This window comes from Engystomops pustulosus, chromosome 3 (assembly GCF_040894005.1).
Source record: "Engystomops pustulosus chromosome 3, aEngPut4.maternal, whole genome shotgun sequence".
NCBI classification, from domain to species: Eukaryota; Metazoa; Chordata; class Amphibia; order Anura; family Leptodactylidae; genus Engystomops; species Engystomops pustulosus.
Window position 1 is genome coordinate 139,554,548 of NC_092413.1, and position 21,041 is coordinate 139,575,588.

A 21,041-nucleotide genomic window follows, 5' to 3' on the forward strand; every position below is an offset into this window, starting at 1 on the left:
TAAGTAAAAATAGGCAAAGCAGTAAGTAGCTGTTTTATAAAAAAAAAAAAAAAAAAAAAAAACACCATTAAATTAGCTATAATCAATGATAATTATCTTTACCCATTACACTGTAGAGTAGGTTGCATTTAGTCATCCTGGAATCCTTACAGTGATAGTAATGTAACACACAAGTGTATTAAGATTCATAGAAGACATAGAAGGTAGAGTTGATTGTATAGTAAGTGCTATAAGTGTAATAGCGAGAGACTAGCGAGTTATGGTATGGTACAACTCTGTCCCACAGACAGCATTATTAATTTATTGTTAACCTGACCGATTCTAAAATGGAAGAATCTGATATTCTGTTTGACATTTGGTTAACTGCTTTTTACTTTATGAACTAATACACATTTAGACCCTTTTGATTTCAATTGGATTCAACGTTCCATCTTTCCCAATGTCACATATAGACATGTTAAACCCCAGGGGGCAGCAGGACACAATTAGGTGTTAGAACGAGCCAAGCCACAAACTGAACACACTGCCCACTTGAGTTTATTTCGCCGAGTACAGAGAAATTATGGCAAATAGGAATGTTACGCTCTTCTGGTAAGAGTAAAACTTGGCAGAAACATGAGATGTAAAACAGAGCCAGAGTCAATTTATCATCAATCCAGAAATCTGTTCTCACAAAGCATGATCTCTCACTGTAGTGTGTGACTTTCCACAGAAGGGACTGAAAAATTACACGTTAGTCATCAAGAGGACCTTGAAACATTTTTTTTTATCTCTTAACTAAAGTTGTCGTTCATGAAAAGAAAAAAAAAACTTTTAGATTCTACTTATTAAGCAAAGAGTTGACCAAAATAACACTGATGGTAAGACAACAATGACAGGCTAAATGCACCAGTGGGACAAAAGTACAACAAGCCTTACATTACACTGTAAGACCACTGCGTCCCTTTTAGAAAATGAACAAACATGGCAATTTTATTATGCTGAAAACTTTTAAAGACAAACTACATAGATTCTTCAGCATATTTTTTTTATTTACATTTTTACAATTTAAAGGGGTTTTCCACCTACAGCAAATAATTGATTGATTGTGTAATGAAAAGTTATACTACTTTCCAATATAATCAATTTCTTGCCATTTTCCAGATCTCTGCTTGCTGTCCTGCTATAACTTTTGTGTTTACTTCCAGAGGTAGAAATCTGTCCATGGTGATGCAGGTGCACGAGCTGTTAGTATCACACATGGCTCTTATTATCCTCTGTGATAATATCACCTGCTTGTCCATCACATGACCATGTACAGATTTCTATGCACTAGAAATAAACATAGAAGCTTTCTATAGAAAGACAGCAAATAGAGATCCTGAAAACGGTGAGGAATTAATACAGAAAGTATATTGGAAAATTAAAAAAGAAAACTTTTCATCACACAAGCAAGATCAATTATTTGCTGAAAGTGGACAACCCCTTTAACCCCTTACCGACATGTGACGTAATAGTCCTAAAAATGATAACATTGTAAACGTAATCAATATGTGCAAAAAACGACACCTCCCAAAGCTCCGTACACCAAAGTATAAAAAAGTACATGGAAAAATAAAAAAGTTATAGATTTTTGAAGGTGGGGAGTGAAAAATGAAAACGCAAAAACGAAAAAGGGCTGCGGCGTTAAGGGGTTAAGTTCTTATTTTCAGTAAAGACAGTTTCTGTAATTTGACAGATTAGATTACAAATTCATGTGTAACCTTTGCTACCAATGGAATCGATTTTTGGGTTCAAGCTATGGCTCTTTCATTAGGTGTTTGTGAGCTAGGAACAATATATACAGCAATGTATTAGGGAGAAGAAAATCACTGTGTTATTACAGTAGTAAGACAATTACATAATGCACACTATGTCACAGCACAGAAATAATGCACGTAATGCATGAACAAATATTTAGGCACAGCTCCCACTACTACTATTACTTCCAAAATGCTCTACGATTAAAGAACAACATAAGGCTGCAGTCACATGTCCAAGAGAGGGCCTCTTCCCAAGAAACAGGAGATTGGCAACCAGCACCCAGTGTCTTACATATAAACAATACAAGGCACCAGGTGCTGTTCACTGGAAACACATATGCGATTGGGCCGAAGCCCGCCTGTAAATGCAACGCAAGCCCCACATATGACCGCACTCTAAGGGAAGCAAGAATATTAAAAGAACTGTGTAAATATTTATTTTTAATAATAAGGAAAATGAATATGGAATGTGAAGGTTTCCACCTTCTGCTCACTTCCTGCCATGTTTCAGTGGCATTAAAAAATGGTGTATGCTGCTGCACATTTGTTTTAAAAGAATCATAAAATAACATGGCAGATGGAAATAACGGTGAACAGAGCCCAATATACCAGAAAGGTTCAAGATACCTTTAAAGATGATATCAGTAAGTACAGTAATCAGCACACAGCAGTACTTTAAAGTACACTAATAATTCAGTTCCCTCTGAGCTTCAGTTCCTTGTATAGATTTTCTATTGGAGTCAGGTCAGGTTGGGTGGGCTATTCTAGTATCTTTATTTTCTTTCTCTGAAACCTCTCTTGGTTGTGAGTACACATTTTAGCTAGACCTTCAAACACTCATTTAATCTTCATCATTCCGGTAGTTTTATCAAGAATGTCCTGGTATACTAGTCCATTTAGTTTCTTAATATTATATGTAAGTTATATATAAGTTTGCCAGTGCTGTGTGCGGATGTTCTCACATCCAAATTTCAATCATGGTATGACATCATTTTTGACCTTCAAATACGGACTGTATTATGTCATCCAAAGGGAGCAAATTTTTGTCTCATCTGACAGGATTTTATCTTATTATATGGGCAGCAAGGTGGCTCAGTGGTTAGCACTACAGCCGTGCAGCGCCAGGGTCCTGGGTTCAAGTCCCATCAAGGTCAACATCTGCAAAGAGTTTGTATGTTCTCTCCGTGTTTTTGTGGATTTCCTCTGGGTCCTCCAGTTTCCTCCCACACTCCAAAAACATACTGGTAGGTTGATTAGATTGTGAGCCCCATGGGAACAGGGAATAATTTGGCAAGCTCTGTGCAGCGCTGCGTAATCTGTAGGCACTATATAAATAAAGGAATAATTATTTCACAAGCTTGTTTGAATGTTTTTAAGTGAACTTTAAAAGCACTTACACATGCTTTTTGTGCAGTAATGGATTATTGTGTCCACACAGGGCATGAGGAAAGAACTCCCAAAGAACTCAGATTTCTATCTTTTCTTTTTCAGCCACAAAGATTGCAATAGTTATGATTATTTAATGGATTGAACCTGGAGTATCTTAGTTTACCCCTAAATGACCTAGGATGAAAATGTACGTCCAGGTCGGTGGATAATTCATGTCCCTGGACGTACATTTTCGTCCTCAACTGCTGTTACTATTGTTGATGATGACAGCAGTGCAGGAGCCCAGGAATATGCGACAGCTTAACTACAGCGCTAACGTCTAAAATACATCCAAGTTCCCACACCTGGATGTGCATTTTCAACCACCACAAAACTGTAATTTAAATGGCGACAGTGTGCGAGAGTCCAGCTGTATGCAAAAGCCGGGGGCACAATGGTCATGATCCCAGCTTCAGGCGACGAAGTCAAACATAACTGTGGTGTCTAAAAGGCTTTCTCACTTGCACCCACCTCAATTGCCACCCCCTGCATGCCGGGTCTGGGGGGTGCCGATAGTCTCATGTTCATGTTCGATGTTTCCAACAGGATCGGTCACCTATGCATCTGCATTACTCTAATACAGTGATGGCGAACCTATGGCACTGGTGCCAGAAGTGGCACTCAGAGCCATTTCTTTGGGCACTCAGGCCATCACCCCAGGACAGAGTGCCTCAAAGAGTACCAAATCCACCAAATCTTCCTGCAGTCCCAGGCAACTTAAGAGATGCTGCTTTCAGCGCTATTTTAAAGTGACACTTTAATGGCTGTTTGGAACTGCAGGGAAAGTGAGAAGGTGTTGACAGAACTGCAATACCTTTTGAGGTCCTCATTCTGGACCCACCATTCCTCCTCTACAGAGACACCCTGGAGAGAAGCTACAACGAGAGAGTTTGAATTTGCCCTCCTTCTTTCAACTGTATTGATGGCCTCAGGGGGACAATACAATTGAAAGATGTGGAAGAACAGGTAGCAATAAGTTACTGCTTAAAATGCCATGTTGGCACTTCACGGTAAATAAGTGGATTTTGTTTGTAGTATGGGCACTTTGTCTCCATAAGGTTTGCCATCGCTGCTCTAATACATCGCCATACGTCAGTATTGCAGTGTATTTGTCTGAACAAGTCCCAGAATAACTTTTTTTTTTTTAAATGATAAGTCCCCTAAATGCCCCGTATATTTAAAAAAAAAAAAAGGGTGAAAATCATCATGCAATCTATACATGCATGGTATTACCGCATCTGTAAAAAATGGTACAATAAAATCATCACTCAACCCATCCGGTGAATACCTTAAAAAAAAACCTGCTGAAAATTAGGATTTTTGCGCATCCAACCAAGAGAAAAGCAATTAAAAAGTACTTAAAATGTCACAGTTGCACCACAATGATTTCAATAACAAGGTACAAGTCATTTCGCTAAAAAATTTAAAAAATAAGCCCTAATACAGCTCAATTAACAAAAAAAAAATCTAAATGTTACAACACTTAGAAGATGGTGATGCAAAAGCAAGTGATTTTTCTCCAAATGTATTTTTATTCAGCTATATAAATGGGATAGCGTCATAAGCCCATAGAATATAAATAACATATCTATGCTACTGGTGTATGAAACAAAAAAATAAAAATAAAAAGAATCAGAATAGATACATTTTTTTGCATTCCCATCAAGAAGGTTTATAAAATGTAATCAATGAGGGACAGCTACCACAAAATAGTATTACTATATTCCTTCAGGTGTTTAGTTTTCAAATGGGGTCACTTTTTAGGGGTTTCTCTTGCTCTGGTATTTTCTAGGCTCGGCAAATGCTGCACATGCCTGAAATTTGTTTCATTTGTTTCAGCAAAATGTACCCTCCAAAAGTGTGATGCACTTTTATGCTCTGTCTTGGCCCATAAAGTGGTTTACATCTCCATGTTGCCACATATTGCCACACTAGAGAGAAACTGCACAACAAAATCTGAGATGTGTTTTCGCATTTTATCCTGCATGAACATATAAATTTTAAGGCTAAATAAACATTTTGTCAAAATGTGAAAATTCTATATAGGACCTTCGTTTTATTTCATGTTCGATGCTTAAACGGTTAACAAGCTTAACAAGGGCTGCCATTTAAAAATGTGGTACTTTCTGGGGAGTTTCTAATAGAACTTTTAAAACCCCTATAAACATGAATAGGCCTCTATCCATATTAAACTTTTGTGAAAATTTGGAAAATTGCTGATTGATTTGTAACCCTAATAAAATAACAGAACAATTACAATTATTTCAACATAAAGCAGATATATGGTTAATGTTAGCTAAAAACCTATTTGGGAGATTAGATGATGGGCAGAACATTTAGAAATCAGAAAAATCACAAGAGTTTTACATTTTCACCATATTTTAATTTAAAAAAAAAAAATTTAAAAAAAAAATAAATTCAAAACATTTTAACCAAAATATACCACTAAGGGTAAGTACAACATGTGACGCTCGGCGATCTCAGTCAGTTTCATAAAGATTAACGGAGGAGAGCGGTCATGCGCGGCCACCTGCTCCATTAATCTGACGGAGCGACGAGGGTTTCTCAAGGATTTTATCGATCTGTCGGGGTCTCAGCACCAATTACAGTCGTTTCCCTAGAACCGATGTAAAAATAAACAGTAAAAATCACTGCATCCAAAAATGTCTAATCAAGATATAATAACTATTATTACCAGGCTTTAGCGCTGTAACGGAAAATAGTGCCCATAATCAAAAATACCACTTTTTTGCCATTTGCAATTTGGCAAATTTAGTATCCCTGTGATTGTACAGACTCATTTGGAATTTTTCTTTCCTTCTTCCCAGTACACGGCATGGAATATTAAAGGGAAACTACCACCACGAATCTACCTATAAAGGTAGATCGGGTGGTAGGTGGATGTATGGGACGTGAGGATAGCCCTTTTTAGAGCTAATCCTCACGTCCCCGCTAGCGTAGCATAAACTTTATTGCCCTAATATGTAAATTTAATTAAGCGGCTACTGGGGCGTGGAGTAGCCGGACACGAGGCTACACGGCGCGGCTACTCCACGCCCCAGTAGCTGCTTTCCCCCGCCTACCCCGTGATCTTCGGCGCGCAGCTCCTGGCAGCTGCGCGCCCTCGTCCGAGAAGCCGGAGTTCTGCGCATGCGCAGTAACTCCGGCCTCGTTCCAGAGATCGCGCATCCTCGGGCCTGCGCTCTGCATAGTCTACCTATGCAGAGCGCAGGAATCGTCAGATGTGAAGGTTCGCCCCCATCGGATAGGTAAGTGCTATGCTCACCAAGAATACTACCAACGATTACCACTGCAAATATATTATATTATATATATATATATATCCACTGCCACCAATGAAGGCACTGTAATATATATATATATATATTCCCACTGCCACCAATGTATTCTACAGGCACATTAATTTTAATGATTACTGTGCCTGTAGAATACATTGGTGGCAGTGGGAATATATATATATTCCCACTGCCACCAATGTATGCTGAAGGCACTGTAATATTATATATATATATATCCACTGCCACCAATGAAGTCACTGCAAATAAATATATATATATATATATATATATATATATATATATATATATATATACCTACACCCACTGCCACCAATGTATGCTGAAGGCACTGTAATATTATATATATATATATCCACTGCCACCAATGAAGTCACTGCAAATATATTATATATATATATATTTGCAGTGACTTCATTGGTGGCAGTGGGTATATATATATATATATATATATATATATATATATATATATATATATATATATATATATATATATAGAACAGCAAAAAAAAGTATGTTTTTCTGATTTCCACAAATCTCGGAGTGCTGCCTTTTTTTTGCTGTTCTATGGTTTGATGGACCTTGGTTCAGGTCCTGGGAATTGCACCCGAGTTCATAACTTTTCCCGAGTGCTGCCTCACCTCTTTGTATCTATATCTATATATCTATATATATATATATATATATATATATATATATATATATATATATATATATAATATTACAGTGCCTTCAGCATACATTGGTGGCAGTGGGAATTATATATATATATATATATATATACCCCCACTACCACCAATGAAGTCACTGCAAATATATATATATATATATATTTGCAGTGACTTCATTGGTGGCAGTGGATATATATATATAAAATATTACAGTGCCTTCAGCATACATTGGTGGCAGTGGGTGTAGGTATATATATATATATATATATATATATATATATATATATATATATATATATATATATATATATTTGCAGTGGTAATCGTTGTAGTATTCTTGGTGAGCATAGCACTTACCTATTCGATGGGACGAACCTTCAAATCCGACGATTCCTGCGCTCTGCATAGGTAGGTAGACTATGCAGAGCGCAGGCCTGAGGATGCGCGATCTCAGGAACGAGGCCGGAGTTACTGCGCATGCGCAGAACTCCGGCTTCTCGGACGAGGGCGCGCAGCTGCCAGGAGCTGCGCGCCGAAGATCACAGGGTAGGCGGGGGAAAGCAGCTACTGGGGCGTGGAGTAGCCGCGCCGTGTAGCCTCGTGTCCGGCTACTCCACGCCCCAGTAGCCGCTTAATTAAATTTACATATTAGGGCAATAAAGTTTATGCTAGCTCTAAAAAGGGCTATCCTCACGTCCCATACATCCACCTACCACCCGATCTACCTTTATAGGTAGATTCGTGGTGGTAGGTTCCCTTTAAATATTATCACTACGAGGTGCAATTTGTTTTGCAGAAAACAACCCCTTAAACAGCTCTTTAAAGGTAAAAATAATTAAAAAATAGATACATTTTTGAAGGTGGGGAGAGAAAAATGGAAATGCAAAAACAAAAAGGTGTGGTCGTTAAGAGGTTAAATCCAAACTAAATAATAACAGTTTTGTTATTTGGAATATTTTTTATCCTACGTGTCTTTTCAGTCACTTCAAATGCACACACGTTTTTCCTTGTCCTATCTGGTTTTTATTCCATCCATTTTTCCGATGTGGTTAAGTGGTGTGGCCACCATTGACCCACAGCATTATTTTTAGTTGTTATTTTTAGTTACTATGTGAAACAAAGTAAAAGCAACCTTGAATCTACAGCTAACTATAATTTACAACAGATATTTTTTCGGTGCAGTATGTGAACCAGTCAGTAATTTTACTTCAGCCTCATCCAAAAAGATGTATTAGGTTAAAGTACATCTATTCAATAAGTTACACATTTAAGATGACAAATTTTATTGGTAACTTAGCAAAGCCTACATAAATGTTATATGATGTAACTGACAGACTAGACGAAGACAAGGTGCTGCCTTTCCAGCACCTGTAGATTACATTACAAATGCAAGAGCACAACCTAGTGGTGATCTCTATGCAACACCATTGTAGTCATTGTTAGTGTAAGAAAAAAACATGCAACAGCCTTAATTGAACATTTTAGAAGACTGAGAATCTAGGCCATTAAAACACTAGAGAATCAACAATTTGATTTCAATTCCTTTCTCAGAAGCTGCAGATGAATCACACGCTGATAGCTGGAACCTCAAACAGAATGTTCAAATATACTTATTAATGTTTCACTGGTGGAAGGCTTGTAAAGACTTTCCAGCACATCGCTCACAGGTACAGCACTTGCAAGAAGAGAGGCTTTATTAGCAATATTGGTGAATATTTTATATACTAGTATATATTGTGGCATTCTGGCGAGTCCAGCAACTGGCACACATGTATAGAGAAATTACTAACTTGATATTAAAGCCAATTGTATGATACATGACATACTGTACCTATTTTATTATTAGTTTAAATCTATAGCTACATTACGATCACAAATGATGTCTGTGTGTAATGTATAGTAAAGCATTCCGAGTGCTTGTGCTTGATCCGATGACATGCTGTGTTCTGCTATACATACGTGTGACACAGACATTAGCTATACAAGTACCTGACATGTTCTGCTCTACACATGTGAGAGACACAGACATCAGCTACACAAGCACCTGACATGTTCTGCTATACACTTTTGTAAGACACACACATCAGCTACACAAGTACCTGACATGTTCTGCTATACACGTGTGACACAGACATCAGATGCAAAACTACCTGACAAATTCTGCTATACACATGTGTGAGACACAGACATCAGCTACACAAGTACCTGACATGTTCTGCTCTACACATGTGAGAGACACAGACATCAGCTACACAAGTACCTGACATGTTCTGCTATACACATGTGCGAGACACAGACATCAGCTACACAAGTACCTGACATGTTCTGCTCTACACATGTGAGAGACACAGACATCAGCTGCACAAGTACCTGACATATTCTGCTATACACATGTGCGAGACACAGACATCAGCTGCACAAGTACCTGACATGTTCTGCTATACACATGTGCGAGACACAGACATCAACTACACAAGTACCGGACATGCTGTGTTCTGCTATACACATGTGAGAGACACAGACATCAGCTACACAGGTACCTGACATGTTCTGCTATACACATGTGAGAGACACAGACATCAGCTACACAGGTACCTGACATGTTCTGCTATACACATGTGAGAGACACACACATCAGCTACACAAGTACCTGACATGTTCTGCTATACACATGTGAGAGACACAGACAACAGCTACACAAGTACCTGAAATGTTCTGCTATACACATGTGAGAGAGACAGACATCAGCTACACAAGTACCTGACATGTTCTGCTCTAGACATGTGAGAGACACAGACATTAGCTACACAAGTACCTGACATGTTCTGCTCTAGACATGTGAGAGACACAGACATCAGCTACACAAGTACCTGACATGTCCTGCTCTACACATGTGAGAGACACAGATATCAGCTACACAAGTACCTGACATGTTCTGCTATACACATGTGAGAGACACTGACATCAACTACACAAGTACCGGACATGCTGTGTTCTGCTATACACATGTGCGTGACACCAGCTACACATGAATCTAACATGCTTTCCCATACAAATGGCTGCATCCTGGAGCAATTATATCTCTCATATACACTGGCTGCAATATATGAAAATATATTTAGTTTTGGGGGTTAATTTGCCTGAAGAGTTCTCTTTAAAGAAGTAGGTTTTATGGCACATGACCACATGTCCTCATGTAACCTTAGCTTCATATTTATGTTTATTTAAAAGAAAACTACATAGTTGTATAGTAGACATTAGACATAGAAGCTAATCTTATCAAGGATGCCCTCTGTTAGATGTTAATAGAATACTTGCCTCCAGCCAAAGCCTGGCTAGGAAAATAGATACTGAACAGCAGGAGATACATTTCTAGCTATGTCTCTTTGTCTAAAAACATTTTACTAATTAATTGTATCAGCACTAACAGCCTAAAATATTAAAGTCAAGCTGTGAATATCAATCAGGTTTCTTTGCTGAACATCACTGGATGATTTGCAGCAGGATCATGTTTTCCTTAGAAACAAAGCCAAGCTAATAACAAAGACAATGAAATTAACTTTAAAGGAAAAAAGAACTGACCAACAAACTAAGGCTGCATTCACACTACCGCAAGGGGGACGTATATACGGCCGACGTATATACGGCCGATATACGTCCCCCATAGACGGCAATGGGCGCACGGCGCCCTACGGGAGCGGTACGGTGCAGCACATGTGCGGCACCGTACTGCTCCGTGCCCCGTGAAAAAATAGGACATGTCCTATTTTTTCAGGGCATACGGCGCCGTGCGCCATATATCCCTATGGAGAGGGGCGGGGGTGAGCAGCGCTCTCCCCCTCCTCCTCTCCCCGCGCGCTGCCGTGTGCCCGCCGTGCTACGGTACGGCGGGCACCGGTCGTGTGAATCCAGCCTAAGTCATATGTCTGTATGTATGAGTGTGTACAGGGGTAGTGGGCACACAAGAAAGTTGAATACAGCAGTGTGAAAAAAACAACAAAAAATGGCATGACAAAGAAGCTGTGTAACATTGCTGAAACACAACGGGGGGAATTCATTAAAAGAAACCAACCATCAGAAATCTATCTATTAAGGAAGATTCAATGGTAGGTTCCTACTAAAACTCTAAATTATCTTTCTCTAACCCTAACAACTGTGGGAGCAAAGGCTACTCCAGGCCCAGTAGCCTATGCTGCCCCCACTTCCTTCTGCGTCTCCTTCTTGCCACTGGCTTCTTTGAGCTCTGTGCATGCGCAGTATCTAGTGAACAGTGCCAGCAGCAAGTACTACAGCAGCCACCAGCCCTGAAGAAGCTACTGTGCATGCACAGAGCTCAAAGCCAGTGATGCAAAGGAAAGTGTTATGAGAACAGAAGGAACTGAGGACAGCATAGGCTACTGGGCCTGGAGTAGCCTTCGTTCCCACAACCCAGAAAAAGTACAATTTCCAGTAGCCTCTGCCAAAAAGTTTACATGAGACTAGGAAGTGTTACAGGGTAAGGAAAGATAAGTTTCTGCTAAAACCATAATCCCTAAACAACCATTGGTTCCACCTTAATAGTTAGATTCCCATGGGTGGGTTCCTTTAATTTTATAAGGCCAGAAACTGTCATAAAAGTGACAAGTTATTGTGTTATTTTTATTCCCAACTTTCCATTTTCTGAAAAGGTGGCCAGTCAACAGGCTCAAGTTTTAGCAGAATTCAATACCGACACATGTTAGGGTTTGATTTTTAAGACTGGTTTCCAAGACTTCCAGAAATGCACTTGAAATACTGGGAAGCTAGAGCCTCTTAGTTCTTAGTCTAATGAAATATACACTAGAATTATTGATACTTCTCTAACAATGCCCCTCTACTTAAGACACACATATGTATACAGTGGGGGAATTTATTAAGATTGGAGAAAAAAAAAAATCTTTTGTTTATGTCTGCCAATGACGTGAACTATGCATTTAATTGTTCACATTATGAATTGCATATGAGGCAGAGCAGTCATACTTTACATCTGGAACGAAGAACCCAAGAAAGAACCCAAGAGTGCAAGGCAGCAATTACCAGACAAAATGGAAGTACGGTTCCATGGAAGCAGAAGCACACGGAAATCTACTGATGTAAAGCTTACAATGCAAAAATTCTCAAGACTGGTCAGTATAAAAGAAAGCATCTAGTAAACAAGCAGTCTTCATAGAACCACATATTAGAGTGCCTGCCTGCTAAAAGATAATATTACTGAATTAATACAGTTAAAAGTTGAGATCAGGGCTTCTTGTATTGTATCTAACATCTGCAAAAGCCTTGGGTGAGATTTTTAAATTAAGATAATCTAACTTTTAAAATGTTAGAAAATCATTTTTTCTGGCTCTTCACCAACTGCATGTCATGGCTAATATTGAATAATTACTGTTTGTGCACCAATTTGCTTAAAACCTTACATCTGCTCCACCAGATGTGCAATATGGTCCTATCCCATCAGTCCACAGTGCAAGCATGTGCCAAGTACTAGGAAATAAGAGGGCATCTAGACCAATAAGACAGAAAATGAGAAGGTGATGTGACCAGGGCCGGTTTATTGGACCCGGGGCCCCCACAAGCAGTGGGCAATTCGACCATGCGACTGCCTGAATTGCCCACTATATTTCCGGGTCCGTTTTCCTTAACTGGCTGTTAAAATAGCAGCTAGTGTAGAGAACCAGGCGGTGGCTTATCCGTGTCTATGGCAGAGCGAGGGAACTGTACGTTCCCTGCTCTGCCAAAAAAGCAGAGTGTGGAGAATATGCCGTCACACCCTGCAACTGGAGACTGTCATTGTGATAGAAGACAAGGCCGGCGTGCATCGGCGGAACGGGGAATGTATGGGGGGGGGGGGCTGTATGTATCTATGCATTTCTCTCGGGTGGGTTGTATGGGCTCCAGAACTCTATGTATTCCTGCGTGTGATACTGGAAGAGGAGACTGTGTATATACATCTATGTGATACTGGGGGGGGGGGGGTTCAGGGGGGTGTATACAGTTCAGACCAAAGGTTTGGACACACTTTCTCATTCAAAGAGCTTTTTGTATTTTCATACTATAAAAATTGTAGATTCACACTGAAGGCATCAAAACTATGAATTAACACGTGGAATTACATATTTAACCAAAAAAGCGTGAAACAATTGAAAATATGACTTATATTCTAGGTTCTACAAAGTAGCCACCTTTTACTTTGATTACTGCTTTGCACACTCTTGCCATTCTCTTGATGAGCTTCAATAGGTAGTAACCAGAAAAGGTTTTCACATCATAGGTGCCCTGTCAGGTTTAACCCCTACAGGACTAGGCCTCTTTTGGCCTTAAGGACGCGGCCCCATTCTTCAAATCTGACCTGTGTCACTATAAGTGGTTATAGCTTTGGAACGCTATGAGATATCCAGGGGATTTTGAGATTGTTTTCTCGTGACACATTGAACTTCAAATTAGTTTAAAAATTTGGATGAAATCTTTTGCGTTTAATTATGAAAAACAACAAAATTTGGCAAAAATTTGGAAAAATTCTTTATTTTCAACGTTGTAAATTCTCTACTTTTGATGCAGATAGTCATAGCTCCCAAATAAATTCATAACTTACATTTCCCAAATGTCTGCTTTATGCTGGCATGGTTTTTTAAGATTCTACATATTTTACTAGAATGTTATGAGGCTCAGAATTTAGGTATCATTTTTCACATTTTTTGTAAAATCACCAAAACCTGTATTTAGATGGACCTGCTCAACTTCTAATTGACACTGAGAGGCCTAAATAATAGTGAGACTCGTAAATTAACCTTATTGTGGAAACTACACACCTCAACGTATGAAAAACCACTTTTAAGAAGTTTGTTAACCCTTTACGTGTTTTATAGGGGTTAAAACAAAATGGAGGTGCAGTCTGCAAATTGTAATATTTTTTCACAATACACCCATTTTGGGTGGAAAATTAAACATTTACAATGGATTAAATGAATAAAGGCTCCACAAAGTTTGTTACCCAATCTATCCTGAGTGCACGGATACTCTATATGTGGTGGTAACCTGCTGTACGGGCGCACGGCCGGGCAGAGAAGGGAAGGAGGCGCCATGCAGATCATATTTGCTATGTCACATTGTACAGGCTATAATTTTTTTCTTTTTTTTTTTTTAATGTGGACCTATAGGGGCTTATTTCTTTTGCCACATGAGATGCACTTTTCTGGTACGTAATTTGGGGGAATCTATAGGCTAATTGGTGAGATTTTATTAACTCTTTGTTGGTGGAGGAAATGAAAATCATCACTTTTCAGGAAGATTTTTATGGGGTTTTTTTGGCTGTTTACCATACCATAAAAATAGTATATTATTTTTATTCTATGAGTCGCCACGATTACAAAAAGACCTAATTTATCTAGATTTTATTATTTTTTCCCATTTTTACTGAATAAAAAGTAATTTGGCAAAAATGTTGTTGATTTTAGCATCACCGTCTTTCATATGCATAACTTTTTTATTTTTCGCCTCACAAATCTGTTTAAGGGCTTATTTTTTGCGAGAAGGATTGTTCTTTTTAGTGGTCTTATTTTAGAGTGCATAACATTTTTTAAATCCCTTTTTAGAGCATTTTTATAGGGTATTAATTGAAAATTATCTTTTTTCTGGAGCTTTCTTTTGTTTTGTTTTTTACGGGGTTCACTTTGCGGATCTAATAACGATTCTGTTTTATTATGCAGATTGTTACGGACGCAGGGATACCAAATATGTGGGGGTTTTGTGTATTTTATTCAATTGTACTAAATAGAAACCAATTTGGAGAAAATCTTGTTCATTTTAGCATCACCATCTTTTCATATGCATAACTTTTTTATTTTTCGGCTGACAAATCTGGTTAGGGGAACGTTTTTGCATTTTTTTTCTACGGCGTGTATCGTGCGGGTCCAGTAATGATTCTGTTTTATTATACAGATTGTTACGGACGCGGCAATACCAAATATGCGGGGGTTTTTTGTGTTTTTGTGTTTTTTATACTTTATTAAGTGTTTTTATAGGAAAGTGACATTTTAGGGGCTTATATTTTAATGCATTTATTTTTTATTTATTCTAATGTGTTAACTTTAGTGTTTTTGACTTTTTTTTTAATTATACATACTTGAACTTGAACCAGTGATGCTCTGATCACTGGTTTAAGTTCAATACACTGCTCTACAATACTATTTTATTGTAGAGCAGTGTAAACTGTCTGAGCAAGCTTGCGCATGCTCAGACAGTTTACAGTCAGACCCGGAAGGGGTCTGACTGCCATGGAGACCGGGCAGCTCCGGGGCACATGCCAGTCCTCGGAGCTGCCCAGAAGTGGATCCGATCCCCCGGTAAGCGGCACGGGGGATCCGATCCACAGCGCAAACACCCTTACACGCCGCGGTCATGTTTGACCACGGCGTGTAAGGGGTTAACACCCGCGATCGGAGCCGGCTCCGATCGCGGGTGTTAGCGCAGGCTGTCAGCTGTACTAGACAGCTGACAGCCGCTGCTTCTGGTGACGGCTCCGTTCGTGAGCCGGTGCCAGAAGCAGGACGTTATAGAACGTCCCCGTGCGCTAAGCATCTAGCCCCGGGGACGTACTATAACGTCCTGGTGCGCCTAGGGGTTAATAATGGTATTTCTTGCCTTATAAATTGGGTTTGGGACCTTTAGTTGTGTTGTGCAGAAGTCAGGTGGATACATAGCTGATAGTCCTACTGAATAGACAGTTAGAATTTGTATTATGGCTGAAAAAAAAGCAGCTAAGTAAAGAAAAACGAGTGTCCATCATACGGACCCTTACGGACGCAGCCTGTTTGTACGTCAAGGCTCAGTCCTTTTTTAAATTTGACCAGTGTCTCTTCCTGTAGTAATACATTTTCAACACTTGAAGATATCCCTGTGATTTTGAGATTGGCTTTTTGTGAGACATTGTAGTTTATGTTGGTAGTGTCATTTCGATGATCAGTTTATTTTTTGGAGGGTAAAAATTCAATAGTTTAGGACAAATTTGAAAAAATTACAATTTGCAAGGTTTCAAATGTTCTGCTTTTTGGACAAAAAGCCAAACCACATTTTTATTTTTGTAAAAACCTTTTTGCCATTGGTCTTCTTTTTATTTCCATAATTTGTTTTATGTTTCCATTTTTTTACGGATGTGAAAATGTTTCAAGTTTTAGTAGCAACTTCTGCGGGTTACCCCGGTTAGAGAAATACCCCATAGGCGGCAGTAATCTGCAGGATGGAGACATGGCAGGGCTCAGGAGAAATGAGCAAAATTTTTGTTTTGGAGCTCCGTTTTCACTAGATTGGTGTTGGGGGAGCCCCTGAGGTACCAGTACAATAGTAACCCTCAAGTAGTGACCCCATTTTGGAAAGGACACCCCTCAAAGAATGTATGCAGGATTGTATGAGCATTTTAACCCCTAAGATGCTGGCTAAAATGTGATACAAAGTGAGTAGTGCAGAGTAAAATGTATTGAAATTTTTCAAACATGCCATTGTAGTGACAAAAGCATTTTGCCCAACTCATGCCATTGGGGAAAAACACATCAAAAATCATTCTGCGGGTTACCTAGTTTAGGGCAATACCCCATAGGTGGGAATAATCTGCAGGATGGAGACATGGCAGGGCTCAAAAGGAAATAACTTGCATTTGGAGCACAGACATTGTACATATTTTTTTTCTTTTGGGCATCATGAAGCATTTGTAGATGCCAGTAGGGACCAGTACAGTAGAAACCCCTAAGAACTGACCCTATTTTGGAAACTACACCCCTCCATGAATTAATCTGGGGGTATAGTTAGCATTTTAACCCCACAGGTGGACCCCCAAAAATGCATAATGGATGGTGCATAGTAAAAAATATCCATTATGTCATCTTGCGCCCAGGTCCTGCCAAAGGAGACAAACACCCAAAAATCATGATGCATGTTTTCCCGGGTACATAAAAAGCCCATATGGGGCAGTAATCTACGGGCTGGTCACATGACAGGGCTTAGAAGGGAAGGTTCGGCATGATGGATAAGCTGTGCATAGTACATCAGGGTAACAGCGGGGTAATCTAAAAATCCAGGGATGTATGATAAATTCGGAAGCAATCTTTCATACATAACCCTGGTTTTTCTGGGCATGTCTCACAAATGATAAATGGTGTCCTTCCAAATGCCTTTTTTGGAGCACACCCTCAGGCCTTTTCTGCCTTTCTTACAAGATCTATGTTGGCGATGTAGAGATACGGTAGGCTCCATGCTCCAAATATGGTGGGAATGTGGACCTGTCCAGGAGCAGTGGCAAGCCATTTTTAAGCTATATAACAATCTCTGCCATGGGAGAGTCAATCACTCTTCCGAGCTAGCGCTGCTGTCCATGTTTCTTGGTCCCATTTCAAAATATAAAGAGTCTACTTGGCCATTTTATTATAGTCATGAGACAGAAAATTCCTTTCTTATCTTCTGAAGCCGATTATGCACATGAAGAAGTTGCGTACAAGTGATGGAAAATATAAAGTGTTTCATTTTAACGGGTCTCTTTGGCTCATTTTCCGCTCCCCACCTGCTATAGACGATTGGTTGACTGCAGGCTGCATCATGTTTGGTGTGGGTGATCTTCTGCTCCACCCTATCACTTCCCTCCCCCTTTTCCCTTTCTCTTTGTCCCCGTCTTGTATTTTTTTAGTCTTTTATTACCTCCAGGTTATTGGACTAATATTGATCATATCTGGTCAACTCGTAAAGTTACTGTTTCTCTTGTTCAACATGTTTCCATGTTATTCACGGTTTTCTACTATAGCTATACTATATTTCTACACACATTACTGCAATTATTGGCTTCAGTTGCACTCATATGCATTGCTTATTATATAATGTCAAATGTACCATTTTTATTTCTGTGCATTGTTTAATATACTGGGTGTTACTAAGTAAAATGGATCGAACTTGAAATCACCTTAAAACAAGTCAAAATGAGGCTCAGTATTGTGTGTGAACTCCATGTGGCTGTATGACCTCCCTACAATGTCTCGGCATGCTTCTGATGAGGTTACGGATGATCTCATGAGGGATCTCCACCCGGACCAAGGAGTAAAGCATCCGCCAACTCATGGACAGTCTGTGGTGCAATGCGACGTTGGTGAATGGAGCGAGAAAGTATATCCCAGATGTGCCCAATCAGATTCAGGTCTGGGGAACGAGCGGGCCAGTCCATAGCTTTGATGCCTTTATCTTGCAGGATGCACATGGAGGTCTGTGCGGCACTCCAAAGAAATGTCACCCCACACCATTATTGACCCAAACTGGTCATGATGAGGGGATGTTGCAGGCAGCAGATCGCCCTCCACAGCATCTGCAGTCACCATTTGTGCACACACATGCACATTTGTGGCCTGCTGGTGGTCATTTTGCACCTGTTCCTCCTTCCACAAAGGCGGAGGTAGCGGTCCTGCTGCTGGGTTGTTGCCCTCCTACGGCCCCCCTCCACGTCTCCTGGTGTACTGGCCTGTCTCCTGGTAGCGCCTCCACCCTCTGGCTACAGCTCACAATGATGTGCCTCCTGGATGCGCTGCACTACTTGAGCCACTTGTGTGGGTTAAAGAGTCCATCTCATGCTAACATGAGTGTGAAAGCACCACCAACATTCAAAATTGACCAAAACATAAAGCTAGAAAGCCTAGGTACTGAGAAGTAGTTTGTGGTCTTCACCTGCAGAAAGACTCCTTTAGTGTGTCTTGCTAATTGCCAATGATTTCCACCTGTTGTCTATTCCATTTGCACAACAGTATGTGCAACTGATTGCAACTGGAGTGATATTGGATTGTCTAGCCACATAAGGACGCAGTAATTCATTTTTGCTCCCCACCTTCAAAAAAACTCTATACTTTTTACATTTTCCCGTGTATGGGTTGTATGAGGGCTTATTTTCTGCATAACAAATTTTACTTCTCAGTGACATTATTTATTATTCAATAACATGTAATGGGAAGCTGGAAAAATATTTCAAATGTGTTTATAAAAAAACGCATTTAAAAAAATATATAGTTTTGCCGTCTTCTGACGCTAATAACTTTTTCATACTTCAGTGTACAGAGATGTAACACACCATTTTATGTGATATGAGCTGACGCTTTTATTGCCACCATTTTGAGCACTGTGCGACCTTTTGGTCACTTTAGATTATATCTACGTGATGGAAAATGGTGTAAAAGTGGCGTTTTGGACATTTGGGAGCTATTTTCCGTTACGGGTTCACCGCTTTCATATTTTGATAAATCAGGCTATTTTGGATGCGGTAACATCTAACATGTTTGCTTTGTTTTATATCAGTTGTAGGGAAAGGGTTATTTAAAAATTGTTTTCAGTTTATTATTTTTAGAACTATTATTTTTGTTACTGTTTTTTAACCCTAGATGCTTTGATCGTTCCTATCATATACTGCAATACTACTGTATCACACTATATAGCGTTTTTAGATTGGCACATTGTAACGAATCTGCAGAAGCCATACAGCCTTGGGTATACCTGAGGCTGTCCTGGCAACCGATCGCCATTCTTCAAAATGTGAAGAGGTTAAGTGTTCCCTTTATTTTTTTGAGGAGTGTACCAATATTCTCAGGAGGGGGAGGAATTATCATTTTCAATCTTTTATGTTAATGATTACCTCAAATGTCACAGGCAAATGAGCTGAAAATAGTCTTGGCAATAGGCTGCCCTTCCAGTTTCAATGCGGCACCTAGAACCAAATGTCTGGTGTTATTTTTCAGATTATGAAACTCAGCACTAAAAACACTGAGGTTCAGATAAAGATGCTCAGATCCCAGTTTCTACATCATTTGCGAAATTCTCATCTTTATAGCACCAATAACCATACTTCTTGGTCATTTTGAAGCCAAATAGAGCAGTGTCTGAATTGACATAGTGTGATTCTTTTCAGTTCCTTTGCTCATGACATTGGAGCTAATGTTTAACATTAAAGAGGGAAAATGATATTTCATACGATACTGGAGGATTCTGAAGCAGCACTCCTACTCCAGTGCCTTAGCATGGCACATCTCAGGCAAGATGTGACACTTCAGATCATTAAAAAATGACTTTGAAGAAAAGGTTTTTTTTTGTAAATACAGAGGCAATCTTTAACATGAAAGAGGACTGCCCCTGCCATAATACAGACAGGAATGGGATCTGCCCTATCTATATGATCCAGCCAGTCTGCTTATGCATGGGGCTGTGGAATCCATGGCCTTGTGCATAAAATAAAGTTAAAGTGTGTTCTTAACTTTGTCATGTCACAACGCAGTGAACTTTATTACAAGTCAAACCTCAGGAACATAACATCTACCCTTTATATTATAAGGCCTCATGCATGTGAACTCACGGCTGCATAGTTTTTTTTTGTGCACATTCAGTGTGGTGCATGCACAATGCCTCATCCCACCCACTCTCAGCGCAAAATATAGGGCAGGTCCCATTTTTGTCCCTTCTTTCCCCCCTTTTGCAGCACACGCTCACCTGCCCATGTCAGACAGGCTGCGAGGCAACAGCACACAACCTCGATGCACGAGGCCGGGAAAATGCACACGATCATGTGCATGAAGCTTTAGCCAGCCCTACCTAAAAAGTGAATATACACAATGATCAAAATAGGAATTGTAACCATTAGTTGCTTACAAAACTTTAAAAATGTGTGATGTGTTTTTTTTAAATAAAAATTCATAAAAGGAGATAAAAAGAAAATTGAAAAAACTGATAAATGTGAGGAAAGTGAAAAATGTCATGTATTGTGTTCAAAAGCAACAACTGTGATGAACACCATTAGCCGTCACATTTAGAAATGCAGCAAT

The 21,041-nt window shown here is 39.5% G+C and overlaps 1 protein-coding gene across 3 annotated transcripts in view; it reads right to left on the minus strand.

Annotated features, from left to right (window-relative positions):
* Nucleotides 1-21,041, minus strand: part of MCPH1 (microcephalin 1) — a 206,916-nt gene that overhangs the window by 162,357 nt on the left and 23,518 nt on the right. The window lies entirely within an intron of this gene.